Raw genomic sequence first — 15,893 nt, forward strand, 5'->3', positions numbered from 1 at the left:
ATTTTGAAATATAAGGTGTCTCTTTACTGTTCTTGAGAAAATTGAAAATTCTCATTTTTTTGGACACTAATTTTAATATTAAAAGTAATATACCTTGGTTTTTATTTTTACTGCCCCCAATAAGAACCTATTTCAAGAAGGAAGAATTCTATTGATCCACAGAAGTAACTGTAGCATTTTAGAAGATATGGTCGAATGAATAACGATATCCTTCCCCAAAAGATGTCCCTATCCTAATCTTCCAGAACCTGTGAGCACTGATTTATATGCAAAAGGAATTTTGAATATGTGGTAAATTAAGGATACCGACCTAGAGAAATTATGCTGGATTACCCAAGCATGCCTGAAGGATCACGGGAATCCTTATGAGAGGGAAGCAGATGAGAGGAATGAAAGGTGAGGTGGCAGCTGAGAGACAGAGACAGGAGTGTTGCTTCCGAAAGCCAGGGAGTGTCAGCAACTTCTAAAATATAGAGGAATCACGGGATGGATTCTCTTGAGAGCCTTCTAAGGTTACTAACCCCACTGACCCTTGGCTTAATCCAGTGAAGCTGATTTCAGACTTCCGGTCCCCAGAACAATAGTAGATTGAATATATGTTGTTTGAAGTAGCCAAATACTCAGCAATTTGTTAACCGCAGTTGTAAGAACTAACAGAGAAATCAAAGATGATATTTATATTTGTCCTGTGCCTGTCTTATCCCTCCCTAAACATTCTCTTCCGACATGGGGCAAGAGACATCCCTTCACCTCCAGAAAGATTGCAGTTCCAGAAACTTCTACTAGGGATACTTCCTGTGATGTCTAGTCTCAGCTGCTGCCAACCATCTTGTGTGAGATTGGGAATCTTTTTATTATTCAAAGATTTATCTTGAAAGGCCAGAAATACTTGAACAACATGGCCAAACCTGTGCTGGAGAATCCTCCCTATGCTGGATAACTCTGCCCCCAGCAGTCTGCAATTTTTAATCTTTTTTTTTTTTTTTTTTTTTGAGACATTTCAACTCTATCATCATTTAAATATTTCCAAGACTTCCAGGGGACTCCCAGATTCCAATAGGATGTCCTCTTCCCAGGAGGCTTCATGAAAATTAAACCACTTTTCACTTAACAAGACAATCTGAAGCAAGGTTGGGCAGTTGTGGAATGAGGCCAGAGAGGCCCAATCACGGCGTTACCTGGGGGGTGGGGGGGGGTGGGGAGGTGGGTGTGAAACTCGATGATCCTTACACGTCAAATGTGGTTTGTACATGGATATTCTTGTATTATCAAATAGTAATGAATCAGGACATTCTGAAAATTGCAATCAGATGGGATTTCACACATTAAAACTGAAAACCTATTTCCCAGTGTTTAGGACAGTCAACTTGAGCACAAGCTCTGTCATTATAAGTACTCAGCGTGTAGACTCACACTCCATGTTAATACTAGAGCTGATGTCAACCCACTTTCTCTACACATCCTCCATGTGGATCCATTTCAGTTTTATAGCTTCTGCTCCGACCAGCCCTTTAGAGAACACACTGGACGGAGATGAGAAATGGGATGTTTCAGGACATTTGCAAAGCCCAGTGGCTAGCGTGCAGTCCACTGGGTTGGTAAGCCCAGAAGGACTCAGTAAGTCCTTCCTAAGAAGGGTAGACTATTCAAACCACCTTGGAGGGTTTTCTAACTCTCCTTGCTTGAGGGTCACGGATTGGAATTTTATGAAGATGTTTTCTATGAGCCCATACTATTTTCTATGAGCCTATAATACTAATGATGTCATAAAATGTCCTGGACATACATTTAAATGAGAAAGCAAGATTCAAAGCTCCAAATGACCTCCAAATACTATATTTAAATACAAATACATAGTAATATATATACAGTAATATATAATATATTCATAATATGTTGTCTTAGAGATATCTCAGGATGATAAAACTTTAGATAATATTTACTTTATGTATCTATATAGCTTACAAATTTGATTAAGCAAATATTAATTTATTTATGAACTTTTTCTTGAACATTATAAGAACTTAAACAAATAACCAATTATACTAAAATTATTAAAGTCCTGTTAAATTTTTTTAAATATTTTAAAATAGAATATGAATAGGAACCATAGCTAAAAAGTTAAAACATTAAAGTAGTTAAAAAAAAAAGCAGGGCCAGCAATGTGACTCTGCAGCTGAGGTTGCTTGCTGCCAAGGCTGATGACTTGAGCCCTGAAACGGAAATGGTGGAAGGAGAGAACTGGCTTCCACAGTTGTCCTTTCTTCTCCCTCATGTGCCTGCCATGGTGTGTAGACAACCATACACACACACACAATAATAACAATAGCAACAATAAAAAACACAATAACTGTTTAAAAGTAGAAATAAAAAGAAAGTAATAAAAATTCATGCATACAAAATAGAATTAAAAATACAGTCTAGGCAAGACTAGTGGTATATACTGTAAGCACAAAGCTCAGGAGGTAGAGGCTGCCTGGGCTACATAGCAAGACCTGATCTCAAAAGAAACGGGGCGGGGGGGGGGGGGAGAGGAACTGGGGAGATGGCTAAGTGCTTGTAGTGTCCTTGCAAAGGACCTGAGTTGGGTTCCCAGCACCCACATTGAGGGACTCTAAATTGATTGTAACTGCAGCTCCCTCCAGAAGATCCAAAGTCCTCTTATGGACTCCACTGGCACCTACACTCAACCTTTACACACACACCCACACACACACATATAGATACATGTTGTTTGGTTTTATTTTTAAAATAATTTATTTCTTTGTTACGTGCCTTGGTATGAAGATGTCGGATCCCCTGGAACTAGAGTTACAAAGAGTTGTGAGCTGCCATGTAAGTGTTGGGAATCAAACCCAGGTCCTCTGGAAGAGCAGCCAGTGCTCTTAACCACTGAGCCGTCTCTCCAGCCCAGTTGTTTCGTTTTTAAATACAGTCTAGAAATGAGGGCTTGTGGTGAAGTGAGGCAGTGAAAACAAGAAAACAAAAGATAGAAGGGATCATAGGAGAAATGGAAAGAAAAACAGCACGTTAGAGAAGAAATGACCCCATGAAGCCAGGATGTGGAGCTAGTAGGCAGATCATGTCTTCAATAAAACGGGAAAGGATGAGAGTGGAAGCCAAGAGTGATAAAGTCAAGAAAACTGACTGTGCTCTAGTTAGTAGCTTCAGTTATTTGTTTGAAGAAGTTTTCATGGGGAAATCCTCTCTGAGCCTATGACGCTTGGTTGCTCAGTGGTAGAGGGCTAACTAAGCAAGCAGAAGGCTTTGGGTTCAGTCCCCAGGAATACCAAACGAACACCCAAACTATGAACGCCAAATCTTCTAGAGAAAAGGCCCACATCATTTTTGGACAGAGTCATAGTAACAGCCTCCAACTCTGGGCAGCTCAGGCAGCTTGGGGACATTCGGTTCTGTGAATCTGCCACTTCTTTGGCACTAAAGACAGGAATATACTTCCTTGGAAATGGCCATTCTCAACTCTATCTCATTCCATCTTTTCAGCAAACACTTAAGTACCACTGCCTTGTGACTTGCTACCTCTTAAGAGTGGCTACTGAACACTCAATCGAAATGTTTTTCTTGTATCATTCTCTGTTGTGGAATATTCCTTTACACTGTGTGCAGACCTGTCATTGTGATTGGCTTAATAAAAAGCTATATGGCTCAGAGCTAGGCAGGGTTTGGGGGGCACAGAATGCTGGGAAGAAAAAGGGCCGAGTTGTGAAGAGATTCTGGAAGCATAACATGTAGGAGATGAGGTAACAAGCCAGGAGCCACATGGCAACTCATAAATTAATAGAAATGGGCTCATTTAAGTTATAAGAGCTAGTTAGAAACAAGCCTAAGCTATCGGCTGAGTTTTCATAATTAATAATAAATCTCCGTGTCATTTTTTGTGAGCTGGTGGCCCAAAACAAAAATCCGACCACAATTCTCTTTTGTAATATTTGGTTCTTTCCCTTCATAGACTCTTCACAGTTTGCAATGATTAATTTATATACACCCTCTTTTAATATTTACTTCTCTTAATACAGCAGTTCTCAACCTTCCTAATGCTGCCACCCTTTAATACAGTTCCTCATGTTGTGGTGACCTCCAATCTTTTTTTTTTAAGATTTATTTATTTATTATGTATACAGCATGTATGACCACAGGTCAGAAGAGGGCGCCAGATCTCATTACAGATGGCTGTGAGCCACCATGTGGTTGCTGGGAATTGAACTCAGGACCTCTGGAAGAGCAGTCAATGCTCTTAACCTCTGAGCCATCTCTCCAGCCCGACCTCCAATCTTAAAATTATTTTCGTTGCTACTTCAAAATTGTAATTTAGCTACTGCTATGCAGAACATCTAAGTTTTCTGATGGTCTTAGGCAGCCCCTGAGAAAGGGTCCTTCAACCCTAGGGGTTGCCTCCCACAGGTTGAGAACCACTGTCTTATAGGTTATATGCTTCAGGAGAGCAGAGATTGTGTTGTTTGCTCATCATTAGAAGATACAGGGTTGTCACTTAACTTAGTAGGCTCAACAAGTATTATTGGATGGATGGATGGATGGATGGATGGATGGATGGATGGATGGATGAATGGATGGGTGGGTGGATGAATGAGTGGGTAGATGGATGGATGTGTGGGTGGGTGGGTAGATGATGGATGAATGAATGGATGGATAGATGGATAGATGGATGGATGGATAAAAGGATAGGCGTGTAAATGTGTATGGATAGGTGACTACCCCACGCCCTTTGCTATCTGTATTATTCATCTCTATAACCTGGCTTCACTTCCCGTACAGATATATCCTAGACACTGAAGCTGTAAAAATGAGTAGAAAACTGTTCTGGCTTTGCAGAACTCAAATTCTACGAAGGGAAACATACAGACTAAACAGCAATGGGAGGTGTATGTGAATGTTACAAATGCTAACTCCACTATGGATGCACAGAAGAGATGTTTATCTGCTTGCAGAGTTAAAGAAGCCTCAGAAACAGGCTGTACTGGAATTAAGTTTCAAGGTATGCCCCAAAATTTTCTGCATGAAGGACAAAAGGAAGGCTTTCCAGAAGATGACGTGTAAAGATAAAGGGAAGATTATTTGAGGGATCATGAGTCATCCAACATGGCTGCAAAACAGAGTGCTACAGAGCAAAGGCCACAGCATCTGGAGCCTGGGCTTTGCCTTTGAAGGATGGCAAGGATGGGGATGACTGACCAGATTTGCATCTCAGGAAGGTCACTGAAGCTGACGCATTGCTAGTAGCCTGGAAGGGCGAGGAGATACGGACACTAGCTAGAATTCATATGGGAGATAAAGAAGATGGCAGAGGCAGGAGAAATGGAGCAGAGATAAATTCAGGGACTGTTTGTTTGTTTGTTTGTTTGTTTGTTTGTTTTTAAGCATGTAACTAAAAGGAGACCATTACTCAAGGGGTACAGACAGTAGCAGAGAAGGGATTTCAGGATAGTCTCTAGGTTTCTAATCTGAGCACCAAGATGAACCATTTGGTGCCATTAACAAAATGTTGAAAGGGGAAAGAGGAGAGTGTTTGGGGACTGCAATGTTTCTGGTTCCCTAACCTAGAAGGATACAGTTATTGAAAAGATGAGTCTTCAACTCTTGGCAGGAGTCAGAGCGAGATGTGGCACTTGGTTTGTGGGTACTGCTAATGTTCAGGAGCAGGCAGAAAGAAGGGTGATGAGAAGTGACTGTGGAAGCCTGTGGGGCCTACCCTGTTCATTTCAATAGCAAATTGTAATTTGTTGTGAAGACTTTTTTCCTCTGACTTGAAAATTAACACACTGTGGTGCCCTGGCCAGTGGGGTCTTCAACGGGGACCTAAAGGGAGGGCCAGCGAATGAGAGGGACAAGAGACACAAAGAATGAGAGCAAGACAGGAAGTCTGATCAAGCTCCAAATTTTTATTTTTCTCTCAAGGCATATATAGGTAGGCAAAGGGGGTTGCAAGCAGGAAGGGACTTAATTATGGGCTGTTCGGCCCTCAGGAAATGTTGCTCTGAGGGTTATCTATCTACTCTTGCCTAACTGCCTAATTGCCTAACTGCAGCTCGGTCACCTGATATCTGAGAAGAGGTTCTGGTGCTATGGAGACTTAAGCAAGGCCTAGATCTAAGAAAAGAGGAGAGAAGCCCAAATATGGCAGCATGTCTGTCAAGGGTCGCTTAGGCTTATGGCTCCCGTCACTGTAGTTAGAGAATTCCATAATTTAATTTTAGTTAAGTGTATGTAGTGTTGGCACTATTGCTGTTTACAAGAACTCAAGGCTAAATTATTTGTATAATTGAAACTTAAGCTATTTGATATCTTTGGTTATCACTTTTAGAAACCGTATCGACAAAGACACATCATAAAGCAACCTCCTCCTTGCCTCCTTCCTCTGCTCTGCTTACACAGTTGTTTGTTTTTTAACCACTCAAATATTATTAGAACTGTGGCCTGCCTTTGACAGAGAAAAAGTCACCTGGCAAATTACCATTTCAAAGTTCGTAAAGAGCTACTGGAACAAAACCCCTTAAAACAGAACAAATTAACAGTTATTAGCATATTCATAAGCTGAACCGTAAGGTCAAACTCTTTATTCTCATCCCCAAAGCCACCTACTTATGTCCTCGGTCATGCTTTTTGTTCTACAGCCAATAGCGTGGTTTGAATAAATTCTCGGAGACATTTACAATTTAAAAGGAAAAGAAAGGAAAACATCCGGAAAGAAAAGACATTTTTGCCGTTAAATATACTTAGTAAATTAAGATACATCTCTGCAGAAGCTCAGAGCAATCTGTCCTCCTTTATCCCCATCATCTCATGAGTAAAGTCTCTTTCTAGTCACTGAGATTTGTAATAAAAATTGTGACAGCGTCACGCTGAAGCAATTTCCCTGCTAATGCAATGGCATTAAGATATTCAAATTATCATTGTCTTTTGTGCTGGGAGTTTTCGAAAAAGTATGCCAACAGAGGGAGTTTCCTTAGCACGCTATTCATCAAGCAAAACTAAATGCTGGAATGTTAGTTTGGAGGGAAATTGCATGAGAAACTTCACGACCCATTTAAAAAAAAAAATTCTCTTGGACGTTGAAAACCAATGGGACAGACATGAGTATGAGTCTCAGAAGTCAGGTGTGATAGTTAATTTCAGTTGTCAATTTGATTGGATAAAAAAAAAAAAAAAAACCTTGAGCAAGTTGTCAATGAAACAATTTGATTAATAATTAAACTAAAAACATGTAGGTCATTAGCGAGACACATTTTGGGGATGTGTGTATGAGGGCTTTTCTGGAGATGTTGGCCGTACATGTGGGGGAACACCTGCCCTGAATGTGGGTGGTACCATCTCATGGGTTTACACACTGAAGAAGAAGAAGAGATGAAGGGAACAGGCAGCTGAGAGCATCAGCAGTTATCTCGACTCAGGAAACTATGTGACCAGTTGCCTCGTGTTCCCGCTGTTATACCTTCCCTGCCGTGACTGACTGTACCATCCCTGAGCCAAATAAACCCTTCCTTGCTTAAGTGCTTCTTGCCAGGAATTGATCACAAGAACAAGAAAATTAACCCAGAGGTGGCACCTCCCAAGTTGGCCTGGTAGATAAGCCACAAGGTGACTTGAAGGAGTCAGTCATCTCCGCTTGATTAGGAAGGCATGGGAAAACAAGATGGAGTTTGATTGTCATATCCTGTCCTGTTGTCCACACACACACACCCCCGCCTCCCCCAACCCCCACCCCCTCACCCCCTCACCCCCCAACCCCCAACCCCCAACATAGCTCCACCCCCCCACCCCCACCTCCCCACCCCCTCTGTCCCATCCCTCCCTCCCGCAAGACAGGGTTTCTCTGCGGAGCCCTGGCTGTCCTGGAACTCACTCTGTAAACCAGACTGGCCTCGATCTCACAGAGATCCCCCTGCCTCTGCCTCTTCAGTGCTGGGAATAAAGGTGTGCACCACCAGAGATGGAGCTGGAGCTTTTGAAAAATTCTTATGCTTCTTAGACCCTTGAGAACCTCAGATAGGTCAGTAGAAACCATGTGGAAGGATTTCTTCTGCCTCCAGCAGCCTAGACCCAAAAGAAACTCTTTTGCTTTCTTAAATTCGAACTCTTTACCGTCCTTGTATGCTATATTGTCTCCTACAGTGATTGTCAAGGTACCATTATGATGGGGTGGTCTCCAAGACACTTCCCCCGTCACCTCAAACAGGTTTCTGTTTGTGCACTACATGTATGTGCTTCCTGTTGTCTGGTTCTCTTACTACTGCTGCATCCATCCAAAAGCTTCCCATGGCCAATACTCAATGCCACAGTTAGGGGCAACTTGGGGTTCCTTCTCTGACTTAGCCCTACTCCAGATCAACTGAACTTATGCACATAACATACTTTATATTCCCTAGCTGGGATATAAATAGACATGAGTGTTCAGTACCATCACCATCATCATATGCACATGGACACACATGTACTTCCCTCGCACATGAATACACACATACACACACACACACACACACACACACACACACACACACACACACACTGGGCAGGGAGGGGGCATACCAAAAAATCTTTCTTTAGGACTCCCCACCTGTGATGGTATGAATGTGAAACACCCCCACAGCGTTGGAACACTGACCCCAGTTGCTGGTATTTGAGGGAGGTTATGGACCTTTAAGAGCTGAGGCTTGTCTGGAAGAAGTAGGCCACTGAGTACAGGCTTATGTGTTACATTCCAGCTAGATTCACTTCTTGCCTCCCGTCCCACTGATACTTGAGGAAGTAAGATGTCCCAGCTGAACAGTTCCGCCACCCTGGAGCTACCTACCACCATGCTTTTCCTACTTGGATTCTCTCAAAGCATGAGCCAAATAAGCCCTTCCCTCCTGGAACTGCTTCTTGTTTTCCTTAATCTGGTTACAGCAATGAGAAAAGGAAGTAATATAGGAAATCTGTGCCCAAGAGTCGCGTTGTGGCCGAGATAAACCTAGCATGTGGTCCGCACACCTTTGGAACTAGCGTGCAAGAGTTTAGAAACGTGTGGAGCTGTGGGCTAGAGAAGTCCTAGAACACTCTAAGAGCGCTTCACGGACCTTTCTGGTAGACGTGTAGAAGACAAGAGTGCCCCAAGAAAGGCAAACAATACAGTCGGTGCTCACAGGATTTCAGAGGTGGACGAGGGCTGTAATCAGGGACGGGACCAGAACCGCTCGTGCTGTTCTAGCAAAGAATCTGTAGGCGCTCAGCTCTAGTCCTGACACTCTGTTACAAATTGTAACAGACCAAATTGTTTAGTGGGGTAATCTAAAACTAGCATACCATTCAGGATGTGGCTTTGTTATCACTCACTCTCAACCCAGGAAGACGTGGAAGGTATGCAGTTTGGCCAGGAAAGAAGTGTGAATGTGGTTAAAATTGCAAATGGATTGGGGTGCTTTTGACCGTAATTGTCAAAGAGATTTGTATCGCTAAAGACAAACCAAGTTGTTTACACTGGGAGACGAGATTTCACCTATGAAAGCCTCAGCTTGAAAAAATGCAAATTCATTTGAAAGGAAAGCCTGAACCTAGAATGCTGCCTCAAGGGTTCCCTGCTGGAAACCACCCCCCAGAGAAATGTCTTCCTGCAGGAGGCCACAAAGGCACACACAGGCCACCGCACTAGTGAGGCAGACAGCTGGGGTATATAGACCCCAAACTGTGGAGGCTTCTGCAGTGGACTGAATACATTCTTACATTATGAAATGGCCAGGAGCCTGCGGAGGCTAGGGGGGGGAGTATGACAATTTAAATGTGAATTGTCCCCATAGGCCCGTGAGTTTTAACACTTGTTCTGTAGCTGATAGTTAGGGGAAGTTGTGGCAACTGTAGTCAACCGGGTGTGGTGGGGTGAGGGGATGGGAGAGTGGGGGTGGGGTGGGAGGGGATGATGGGGTTCTGGTTCAAGTAGCTCTCAGCTTCCCACTCTGCCATGTGACCTGTCACAAGCTCCCAAGAAGGGTCTGCCCACAGCGGCCATGCTTTTCCTGCCATTCAGCTAGGAACTGCACTTTAGAGAAAGTTGCATTCATTGTGTTAGGTGTTTGGTTATAGTGGTAAGAAAAGTAACAGCCACATCACTAAGTAAATCTACTTTTGCCCTCCTGATGACTGGGTATCTCCTCATAGAGGCCAGCATATGGTTGTTTGATGAAGGCATACTGTTACCCTTCTTGGAACTGTATCCTCAGAGGGTGTGACATAGTGCCCTGACACGAGAGGATGAGGAAAGTGACAGAAAAACCTGCAATCCCGAGCCCATTCCAGAAAATAGTACACCTGAGAGTCCCAGGGAGAGATGTCCATCAGGAAAACACTGGGTGGTAGAGGAGAGAAAATTTCCATGGACATGGCAGTTTATGTCCTTTCCTGGACTGCTGTTCAGAAAGAAGGCTCTAGGTCTCACATACATTGATGCATAATATATTAAAATATTATATAAAATATAAATATAGCATATCTTTGTGTGTCGTATATTATATAAAATATATGCATATATACAATATATAAAGTTTGCTGACACATAATATTTGGCAAAGGAGGAAACAGGTGGCACATATTCTATTTCCTTCTGAAAGATGTTTAAGGTTAGATAAAAATCTTCATTTTACAATTTTTATGAGGGCTTCAGTTTTTGTTTCTTTGATTTTGCTTTTTGATTTTTTTGAGACAGGATTTCTCTGTGTAGCCTTGGCTGTCCTGGAACTCCCTCTGTAGACCAGACTGGCCTCGAACTCCCAGAGATCCATCTGCCTCCGTCTCCCGAGTGCTGGGATTAAAGCCGTGCGCCACCACCACCCGGCTGTTTTGTTTTTTAAGGTATAATCCAGGGCCATTTTTCTTATTATACCAAATGATGTTTCTATACTACAATCATCTCCAGAGCTATACTGTAAAATATTGTAAAATGTCATCAGTGGGTAGTGATGGCTGGTTTTAATGGAGAATCATTATTTTGAATGTACATGTAACCTTACGTATTCAATTTTTATCAAAAGATTGCAGGGAACTTGGGAAATTGCCACAAAATAGCTACTGAGCAGGACATAGAGAAAGAAGGTTTTATACAGAATAAAGTGAACCTACTTGGAACTTGGAATTCAAAATCCATGCTCACTTACAAGGTGTGTGCAATGCCCTGCTCACACAGGGTATGTTACTCTTGGGGAATGTTAGGTCCTAAATCGTTGTAGCTTAGAGGACACAGAAATAGATAAACATAACCCAGCAGCTACAGCAGATCAAATGGACCAGGAAAAAAATGGTGAATCTCACCCTACTTAGTGACTCACTCACATCAAGGAGGTAATCAACCCTCAGAGCTCGCACTGACCCGTCTTGCCTTATACGCTGACTATCTAGTAAAAGACCATGCGTGAAAACATTTGGTCAACTCAGAGGTGCCACACAAATGACCTTTGGTTATTTTGAGGTCTCTGGCACATCATCTTTGTCCCCCACAACTATCTCTTTGATCTTAAATTTTTCTTTGGTCTTAAATTATCTCAAGATTGAATGCCTTACTCAGTGGGGTTACTCCTTTTGACTCTGCCTAGCTTCTTGGAAGCTCTGGCTTCTGTTTGGCTCCCTTACCTAATTATGGGCTATGCTGACCCTGTCACATAAGAGCTGTGCACTGGAACTCATGAAAGTACTGTGCAGGATTGGAGGATAGAGGGCAAGGAGGCAGGGGGTTTCACTTCTGTTTTAGAGAACCACACCATGCCTCTCTCCCTGGAAACTGACTTGTAAGGACTTCTCATGTCTTCTCCTGTAGCGGTGGAGAACCCAGTGTTCTCTTTGTCTCTCGCTTCAGCACAGAGCTGAACACACTTATAACCTCAGTTAGAAAGCATTCTTGCTTGGCACAACGCGAGCTGGAATCCAGAGCTGATGACTAATGGAACAAGGACTCTGAATAAAGCAACAATAGCCGCCAAGAGACTTGTGCTTACCACATGCGGGGCTGTTCAGTGCATGAATTCATCGACTCTTCGTAGCTGATCTGTCCTCCTTATCCAGAAGAGGAGAGCCCAGGCAGTCCTTGACTTAGGATGGTTTGCAAGCCACAGCAATTCCGTGGAAGCCACACTTGAAATTCTGGTCTTCTCCTGCACGGGTAATGTTCCATGTGGTGCTCGATTATGATGCTGGATGCTGAATGCAAGCTGTCAGTCAACTGTGCAATAATGAAGGCAAGCAATAGCTCCCCCACGGTGCACTGGTGCACTGCGTTGGGGCTCAGCTATCAGGCTCAGTGGGGCAGGTATAGTGTGTGCCCTTTTTACACAGGACATTTTTAAAAATTTACTTTATGTGCATTGGTGTGAAAGGTGTCAAATCCCCTGGAACTGGAGTTACAGTTGTGAGCTGCCATGTGGGTGCTGGGAATTGAACTCAAGGACCTCTGGAAGAGCAGCTGCTCTTAACTGCTGAGCCACCTCTCCAGCCCCACTTAGGATAGTTTTAACTTGCCATGGGATTGATTGGGACTTAGCCCATTATAAATGAAGGAGGGTCTGTCATTTAAATTCCTTTACACAGACTCTTACAATCTAGCCCTGGCTAGCCTGGAACTCACGGAGATTTGCCTGCCTCTGCCTTCAGAGTTCGGGGATTAAAGGTGTGTACTTCACCAGGCAACTGCCTATAATTTATATAAAGCCCAATAGTTAGTAAATGGCATGAATTCAAATTCAGACCATCTCGTTCCAGAGCCTATATAGCCTTAACTCTATGTCACACTGTTACTACTACTTGTTACTATTATCATCTACAAATTAATGATAATTTGGCGTAACAAATTATCCCCCAATTCAGAGGCTTAACACACAAGTTCTCTATGGCTGTAGGCATCTCGAGGTTTGACTGGGAAGAACCTACCTCCAAGCTTCCTCATGGGGTTGATAACAGCATACAGTTCCTTACAGGCTGTAGACAGAAAGTATCCTTAATTCTGTGTTGTGCAGCCTCACTATTTGGCAGTCTGCCATGTGGGAACGCTGGAAAAGAAAACAGAGTCCTGCAAAATGGCAGTCACCGCTGACTGTAGTTCTCATCCCATAGTGGCGTTCCATCATCGTTGCCAAATTCTGTTATCAGAAGCGACTCACAACTTGGTGGAGATTATAAAAGGACATAGCTATAGAACAGTGAGGATCACAGGAACTATGCCCAAAGCTTTCCACTCTCGAAATAATAACATTGTATAATAACTTCATAACGTTTATCAAAGGTCTACTATGTGCCAGTAAAAACATTTTATGTATACTAATTTATTTCATCCTCATCATGAACTCTACTTGGCAGGAGCAATATGAAGAGAGAGTGTCACCACTACATCAGGGACCAGAGAATGAAGAATACTACTTTCCTGTATTACCCTGGGAATGAGTGCTAGAAATTGAATCTATTCCAACATATCTCCTCTATGAAATCCTTTGTCTTACTAATGGGATGGCTCTTTCCAGGTAATTACAAACAGTTTTTTCCCAAAGTAAGTTTGCTTGGGCTCTACCAGTTCTGGGGGTAACAGGGAAATTTTACTCTTAACAAAAATTTTAAAAGCAACTACTATGTGCAAGTGTGTGCATGTAGGGTGATGATAAGGATGTAGGTGATGGTTGGGATCAAAGCCAGGGTTTTCATACATTAGGCAAGAGCCTTACTGATGAGCTACATCCCCTCCCTAGCCTAAAAAACACAATTTTCTTACACATTATAATTTATGAAAAGAACATAGCTTCACATGAATTTGATTTTTAAAACTAAAGTGCCAATAAGAATCATCTTAAGGGATGGAGAGATGGCTCAGAGATTAAGAGCACCGACTGTTCCTCCAGAGGTCCTGAGTTCAACTCCCAGCACCCACATGGTGGCTCACAACCATCACAACAATGAGATCTGGCACCCTCTTCTGTGTACATAATAAATAAATAAATATTAAAAAAAGAATCATCTTAAGTTTCCTATTTAAAAAAATTACCCAGAATATGAGCTATCCAAGTGAATTAGATGTCTTGTTTATTTTTGTGTGTATATGTGTGTGCAAATGTACGTGAATGCATTTGAGATTGCATGGAAAGTCATTGTTGGTTTGGGTGTCTTCCTTAATCACGCTCAACCTTATTTATTTATTTATTATTTATTTTAGATCTCTTCTCCTGTTAAATCTGGAGCTCAGCGAGCTGCTAGACCATCTGGCCAGCAACTCTGAGGGAACTTGCTGTTTCTACCTCCCCAGATCTGGGGTACAGGTGAGTGGTGCAGCACCAAGCTTTTTCCATGAGTACTAAGGCTACAAACTCGGGTCTTCATGCTTTAATGGCAAACACTTGCTGACAGTAATATCCTAAGCCCAGATATTAATTTAAATCTAATTTGTTTATTTCCTATTTCTCTTCAAAAAGTAAGTTGAAGTGGCTTGTCTCCAGGCACTCCACCTTAAGGAAGGAGCAAACAGCTCCCCTGAAAGGGTCAAAGCTCTTTGGGTTGGCTGGAAGGGCACCAACACTGACCAGGTCTTATCCAATGCCTGTCTCCCCAGTTGGAGGCCTGGAAAAGAGGTAGGGTTACTTAGGACAGGAGGGGTGGGAAATCTCCTTTCCTATTTTTAATAAGGACTGAAACAGTTGCTCCTTATGGGAGCTGTATGGAAGACATCCCAGATTCCAGGGCCACTGGGTGTGTGTCTATTTTCAAGTCTCTGATATTTGCAATGACACAGCCTTTAAACATCCAGGAAACAGTTTCTAGTCAAGGTAAAAATATCAACAGAGGACTATAGAATTAAAAACCTAAATAAAATGTGAGCAAATGGGAATTCGATGGTTTATTGTTAAAGGACTGATTGATTAACAAGGCTTAACCAGGTAAGCAGTGAGCATTAGTTATTAACACATGAATAAGACTGATCACATTACTAGGTCAGGAAGTAATATCAACTCAAACAAAAAGCACTAGCTAGAACTATGTATTAAGTGTAGTTAAGAAAAACATCTCCGTAAAAAGGCACAGTCCCTTTTACCATGACAAAGAATACTATCTAGGCAATTATATTTAACAGTGAAACATAAAACCAATTCCCAACAAACTCAGAATAAAGACAAAGATATTCTTTACTACATTGTATTATTATTATTTATTATGTATACAGTGTTCTGTCTGTGTGACAGAAGAGGGCATCAGATACCTTTATAGATGGTTGTGAGCCACCATGTGGTTGCTGGGAGTTGAGCTCAAGACCTCTGGAAGAACAGCCAGTGCTCTTAACCTCTGAGCCATCTCTCCAGCCCCTTTACTACAGTTTTGTCAAGTACAAAAAATGAACAACCTAGGTGTCATGGTTAACAATTGACTATTAAATAAGTTATGACACATTCATAATATGAACACCATGTAGCATTATAATACGGTACATGAATGCATAGACAGGTAGATAGGTTAGATGCATAGACAGACAGACAGACAGATAGATGGATAGATAGTATATCTGTAAATACAAAATATGTCAAGCAGAATTATGCACCAAATGATGAAAACTGTTAAGAATGGTTCCTGTAGAAGACAGAGACTGGTAGAACTGAAGGAGGGTTAGAATTGGAAGATTCTAGGTAAATTCACATATTTCTGAGCTGTTTTTAATGCTTTTGGAACAAATACTATGCACTCCATATTTAAACATTTTAAAAGTCTAAGATTAATGACAGTGAAGAAATGACCTCTAATTGAGTAATAGTGTCTATACTATAACAGCATCGACACATTGAAATGCAACCCCAAGATATGCATCCAAATTTTAACTTGGTCATTATACTTCGATGGTTGAATTACGGATTTTTTTCTTTAACTTTATG

General features: G+C 42.0%; 1 long non-coding RNA gene across 11 annotated transcripts in view; it reads right to left on the reverse strand.

The window, feature by feature from the left end:
* LOC128117003 (uncharacterized) overlaps window positions 1-15,893 on the reverse strand; it is a 170,628-nt gene that overhangs the window by 107,746 nt on the left and 46,989 nt on the right. For 7 of the 11 annotated variants that reach the window (XR_008220666.1, XR_008220663.1, XR_008220665.1 and 4 more), the window contains exons 2-3: window positions 12,922-13,040; window positions 11,994-12,149 (exon numbers count right to left, since the gene is read on the reverse strand). The exons of 1 other annotated variant lie outside the window; for it this stretch is intronic. This is a non-coding gene — a long non-coding RNA (uncharacterized LOC128117003). Of the gene's footprint in view, window positions 1-11,993; window positions 12,218-12,921; window positions 13,041-15,893 lie in introns of all 11 variants that reach the window. 3 more of the 11 variants (XR_008220662.1, XR_008220661.1, XR_008220660.1) reach the window with 3 other exon arrangements.

This window comes from Peromyscus californicus, unplaced genomic scaffold (assembly GCF_007827085.1).
Source record: "Peromyscus californicus insignis strain IS unplaced genomic scaffold, ASM782708v3 Scaffold_20__1_contigs__length_68692818, whole genome shotgun sequence".
NCBI classification, from domain to species: Eukaryota; Metazoa; Chordata; class Mammalia; order Rodentia; family Cricetidae; genus Peromyscus; species Peromyscus californicus.